Source organism: Argentina anserina, chromosome 3, assembly GCF_933775445.1.
Source record: "Argentina anserina chromosome 3, drPotAnse1.1, whole genome shotgun sequence".
NCBI classification, from domain to species: Eukaryota; Viridiplantae; Streptophyta; class Magnoliopsida; order Rosales; family Rosaceae; genus Argentina; species Argentina anserina.
The window spans coordinates 27,595,888-27,602,457 of NC_065874.1; the positions used below are offsets into that span (position 1 = coordinate 27,595,888).

The window sequence follows — 6,570 nt, forward strand, 5'->3', positions numbered from 1 at the left end:
CAACAATGTTACTGAAGCTCAACCGGTAACTAACCAAATGCAGAGTCTCACAGTCAAAAATGTCACTGAAGCGCAGCTGGCCAGTAAGCGAAGTCAGAATCTCGCAGCCAACAATGTCAGTAAGATTAAACTGCCGAGTAAGCAAACTAAGAATCTCACAGCCAAGAGGGTCACTGCAGCTCAACTGATGAGTAAGCAAACTAAGAATGTCACAGCCAACAGTGTCACTGGAGTTGAGGCGGTGAGTCCAGCTTCACAGAATCTCACAGTCAAGAATGTCATTGAAGCTCACTGGTGAAAGTAAACGTGACTGAAAAAACAGTTTTGTTTTCATATCAGTAACAAAATAGCTTTTAAGGAATCTATTACTGTGAATCCTGTATGTTGGGATTGAGATCACAGAATCCAGAAGTCAAATGAGTAGGTAGGTGTAAACAGTCTGAGGCTATCTGTGATTCATGAAAAACTAGGCGGTTAAGATGTGGATAGATGATGTGACATTGTACTAGCAAACTAAGCTGTAACTGAAGTTTACAGAGTTAACAACAGCGAATGATGTGCTTTGATATATCAAGTTTACACAGAGAGTAATAGCAACAAAATTTCCTATTCTAGATGTCATCTTCGATGATTGATGAAATGTATGACCAAAATTTCTTTCTCTTGTAGACCAGCAGCTAAAACTTTTCCCTTCTGTACTCTTTTTTCATTCAAACATTCCCCCTAATTTCATTTCTATGTGCCTCGAGAATCTTCGAAGTTGGAAACAGGTGCCAAAAAAGGTCAAAGAGATGTTGCCCATTGCTTCTACAACTCACTCATCTCACCTTCTCGACAATTGTCTACCCATAGAAACATTGTCGAATTCTTTTTTGATGGAAGAATTCTACAGCAGTCTCTCCTTGGTGACTGCAAAACAAGTTTTCTTTCAGTCAGTAACATGTTAGTAATAGCATCAACATACACGTTGGGACATAGGAACAAGTATCCCATCTTTCATAACTCGCATATATTTACATTCAACAAACATTCATGTCTTTTGAAATCTTACCTTTTCCCAACGAACAGGATCTGGCCTTTTCAAGACAATGATGGTATCAATTGTATCTGGGGAGGCCATTTTCCAACGGCAACGAGGAGATGGAGATTTCTCACGCTCATAGAAACCAAAAACTTTATTTTTATCTCTATGAAGGCGATTTGTGGCCAAATAGAAAAGGAATGGTTTTTGACAAGGGTCCCTGTACACAGGCCTAGTGTTAAATGAATATGATGTGAAATCACCTTTTCTGTACCAATTAAGAAAGGTTCTTGAGGGTGTTTCTAGTTCTCTTGGAGACATTACTCCTCTGATGACTTGAACTACATAGCCCCATGAAACGGAGATGGACCAGTAATGATCTTTGTCATAGCAGATTGATTGCTGCATTATACTAGCCGAATCGAACTCTACAGACTGGAATAGATGTTGAAGTGCTTTGACACGGCTCATGCGTGGGAATACCGGCTCAACAACATCAAGGTGGTGAAGAGTCACCAATGGAGCCACAGGATGGGCACTCAGGAGGCCTACTAGGTTTCCATACACATCATACTGCACAGGCGTACAAGAAACAGATACATAACCTTAATTTTGTATAACCGAGACGACTTATGATATTATAGACTGCAAAAGCAGATCATACAATGCAATTCATGTATAAAATTCTGATCAAAAGTAGTATCATATGAAGATGTGATTGGAATGTGACAATCAATGCCTCATGTAAATGCTTGATGAGCAAGTAAATGGTTATACCATGTACCTGATGAAATCCAGCTTCCTTGGTGAGAGGAACTCCTAGCTCAGCCATACAAGCCTGCATTCTATCATCACTGCCATATAATGCCGGATATCGTTGGATGCACCGGTCCTGCATCTTCTCAAGTTCCACTGCCAATGGATAACTTATGGCGAATCCACCTCCCCCAAAGGCCATACCATACGAGAAAAATATGTTCTGAATGTGACTCTCAGATGAGTGTCCTATATAATAAAACTGGTTATGATCATATTTTGAAAGAATTCTCACACATTATCCACCACGAAAACAGTGTCATCATCCCCCATCACAAACCATCTCACATCCTTCATTCCAAGCCTTAGTGTTTCTGAAACCACCCTCGAAATCCTCAATGCCGATCTCTGCCCTTGCCGATTTGTGTACTTGAATCCTCTGGTGTCCCCGGAAATTCGAATCTCAGGTAATACCTCATTGCTCCAAACCCTCATCTTTTTGTCCAACCAAACCACCCCTCTCATCTCCTTCTTCCACCACAGTTTTATGTACTCCTTCCTCTGTTCCCACAAATTTGACGAGGCTGCAATCCCAAACACAATGTGTTTTAAACCTGTATCAAATTTGAAAGGTTGTTGTGGACGTGAAGGTACTATTTCTTTGGATTCCTGTCCTATTTTTTGTTTGCCTTGTAACTCAAGTTTACTAACATCATTACTGGAAGAGACATTTGTGACGGTCTGAAGATGATTTTTAATGGAGACATTTACAGGGGTAGAACAATCACGAGAGTTGAGGAGGTGGTTGGAAGAATAAAGAACATAAAGCATTGACAAGATGAGGAAAACCCAAGTGATGGTGGCTCTGAAACCTATCATATGGGTGCCGGCAGGTGAAGGCTTGATCTTATCGGAATCGTCAAACTTGTTGCCGCTGCCTCCCATTGAAGAGTTGTTTGGTGGAAGAAAGCAGGTGGCATAGAAAGAGAAATAAGCCTTCAAAATTGTTCGGATCAGAGGAAGAGAGAGTCAGAGATGGATGAGTTTTTGTTATGTGTCCTTGAAGTTTGTTATGGAATGGACGAAGTAGAATGCGGGGAACTTGGAGAGCGAGTTTGAATGACCTTGCCATTTTCTCATCAATTCCTTAATTGTTGTGAAGCGATCGCTATTTTATGAGAGATAGATTATGCATGCATGTATAACCATTTGCAAAGAATTTCCCTTCTCAGAATTAAGTGCATTTTAGTCTGCCAAGAAAATGAAACAAATACTGTAAATGGTAACCCAAAGAAGAAAATCATGCAATAACATCAATTTTCTCTAGAGACCGAACATTCACCTATTTTATTGTAAAACACTATAAAATCATATGGTACGTACGGACCATCCAAGTCTAGAATGACTTATAGACCTATAGAGTTCAAAATCTCATGTTGGTAAAAATGTGTTCGCACTCCATGTGAGTTTAGCTAATCACAATTCGAGCATGTGTATGTGTGTAGGCATGCCAATACTTGTGTACAAGAGTCTGTTAAATGTGATTGCGATGTCTTAACTTCTAATGACAACAAATGTAATGAGGATGAGAATTGTGACCTCGCATGGTACGACGTGTAGGTCGCCTAGGCATGGTATGTCCAAGCATTCTTTCACGTCTCAATTTGAGTTGCTATTAATACTTAATTACTACGGTGTGACTGTGTGAGTAAGCAAAGCTTTAATAGGTAAAACTAGGTTGCTAAGGATGTGAGGTCTTTAGCTGTCACGACCCCGAAATTTCAAGTGTTAACTCAAAATTGAAGCCATGAAAAACTCTAAAAAAATCTCAATAAATTGAAATAATCTTATAGTCACATCGTATCGTTACTAAGATCATAGTACATCCCAGTCGAATTGATTATTACAAAACCAATTTATAATTCAAGTATTATATCAAATAGAAATGTAAAATCATCTCAATCCTCACCACAAAATAAAATAAAGGAACTTCGAAATCTTCAGAGTAGTCTTCCAATTCTACTAATCCACACCTGCAAAACTATCATCTACACCATCAAATAGGTGCACAAGGATTGTAAACACAAACCTGGTAAGCTGTGCAGCTCGTATGACTAAAACAACAATGTATCACGCATAGTAATACAAGAGAGAAAAATACTGAAAACATTTAATTATAAATGTACTCATGAGTCACGGGACGGCCCATCTGGTTGTCTAATAATATCTGAAAATATAAGTGTTCATGAGAAATCGGGCAACCCATCTGTTTACCCAAATACATTTATAATACGGGTACTCATGAGACCCAGGTACTCATCTGTTACCCCTCATGCAGTATGCTGTCAGACATTGGGCAACCCATCTGTCACTCAATATCCAAAAATATGGGTACTCATAAGCAAGTAACACATATGTTACCCCTCATGCAGTACACCGGCATACAGACTATAGCTCTAACTGAATCATAACTGTCGCCCGACCAAGGCTAGGTTCCGACATGCCAACACGTCCGAAGACAGAAAAACGTTTTAACATAACTCAAATTAAAACCATGTACAAAACAATCCTCACATGTTATTGTACCAAAAACTAAATAACTCATGCTCAAATAAAATAAAATATCAATGCTATAAATAACTCATTTGGAAATAGAAATATGACAGTATATAATATAGCAACCCATATATATGTATCGATTTTACCATTTATACACATACACAGCCCACTATATCATATACATATCATAGTTCGATCTTTTAAAATAAAGCGTAATTATGAATCACCGCCAAGGGTAGAATCGTCATAGTGAGATTTACTCACCTTATTTTCCTGAGCGTAATTTCCACAATACCGAAAGCAAATCCTTTACTTGTTTTGTCGAACACCTAGATTGGATAAAAAGTGGTTAAAACAACGTTACGTAAAACCTCAAATGCCGAATCCGTACTACTGTTTTACTGTTAAGCAATTTACGGTTTTACGTAATTAATGTTCAGGTAAATACTATTCACGTTTTAATGTATATGTACATATTATTTACGTATTCATGTACACTAATGTACTATTCCATAGTAAATACTATTTCAGTAAATACTAATCACCAATTTACCTTTCCGAAAATTACTTTTACAATTACTGTACGTAAATTACTTTTATAATTAATGTACGTAAATTACTTTTACAATTAATGTATGTAAATTACTTTTACAATTAATGTATGTAAATTACTTTTACATTTTTACTGTACATAATTACTTTTTATATTTACAGATCAGAAATCACTTTTTACAAATATATTTACCGATCAGAAATCACTTTTTACAAATATTTAGTGTTTGGAAGTTACTGTTCATGCGACGCAAGGGGTTCACGCGCCGCTATTGTGGCAGCGCGTGGGGCCCACACGCCACTTTCAAATCTAGCGCGTAGCTCGCCCACCGCCGCCCAAAACCCTTCATTTTCTTCCCCTCCACCCTTCCACGGCCTAAGGCCGTCTTTAACCCATCTCACTCTCCCTCACGCGCCACCTAGGGCGGCGGTACGTACCTCCCCTCCTCCTCCTCCTCCGAAACTCCTCAAATCAACACAAAATCCACACACAACAGGTACAATAGTCGAATTAATGCATTTCCATACCTAGATTGGACCGCCGGGAAGTCACCGAAGGAGCTCTAGATGCCGACGGGGTCGATTTTTGGGGAGGATGTGATGCGTCTTGAATTGAGTCCCAAATCAATCGCAGAAGGCGTCGGAGGGTGAGGAGCGGTGGAGAGGGACGGTCGCTGAGTGCTTGCGTCGCCGGAGGCGGAGCTTGGACGGCAGCGAAGCACATGATCTTCCAGTAGGCAATTGAGCTTCGTTACGGCAAGCGGCGACGTGATGCATCCGTGGGTGGCAGCTGGAGATCGTGCGGAGCCTTAGGGACCGGTGGTGAGAGCCACGGAGGCCTGGGTTGTGAGATCGCCGGAGACGATTTTGAGAGAGAGAGGGTCGGGGAGAGAGAGGGGGAGGGCTGCGGGGGAAGGAGAGAGAGAGGGGGCGGGGAGGGGTTTCTTACCCTAATTTCCTTAAAGTTCCTATTATACATTTTCCAAAATCAGAAACTAACTTTCGTCGCTAATAACTTTCACATACGACGTCCGATTAGAACGCATGACGTGTCAACGAAATCATATCGACAAGCTCTACAACTTTCGTGAATGAAGTTTTCGGGCGACGGAGTAAAAGTCGACTCCAGCATCGCATAAGCGTAACATTTTTCCAATTTAAATTTCCAAAGACGGTTTCGTTTTCGATTTGAAATTGTCGTGAAGTGAAAAATGCGATTTATTAAATTTTCTAAATTTATTCAATTCTAAGAATTCATACAAATTGAATCCGAGAAATCGGGTTATTACATTAGCGGTTTGGATGTTGTTCGCAGGTTTTCCTCTAAGAGGACTTGAATATGATTTTCATGAGGGGTCTTGTTTAGCAAATGTGTTGAGAGTTGTTTGTTCTTTTGTGCTCTTCACCCCTTTCTATAGTGGTAAAATTAGGGTTTCAATGATTCATTCTTTTTCAAGGATTATAGATTTCATTCCGTTAGAGAGTTTGATTCTGATTACAACAAGGAATCTCATTTTCTTGCTGAATTGGCGAACAACTTCTTTTTGTAAATAGGAATCCACAGATCCTGTAAAACAAAAATAATAAAGATAGTGTTCCTGGAGAATTACTTTATTGTCATATATGTGTCTTAGCCTAAATATGTTTCCTTATTATTATAGATTACGTCTTAATGTAATAGA

At 39.4% G+C, this 6,570-nt stretch overlaps 1 pseudogene; it reads right to left on the bottom strand.

Annotated features, from left to right (window-relative positions):
- Nucleotides 1-807: 807 nt before the first annotated feature.
- Nucleotides 808-2,722, bottom strand: LOC126787377 (uncharacterized; annotated as a pseudogene).
- Nucleotides 2,723-6,570: the final 3,848 nt, after the last annotated feature.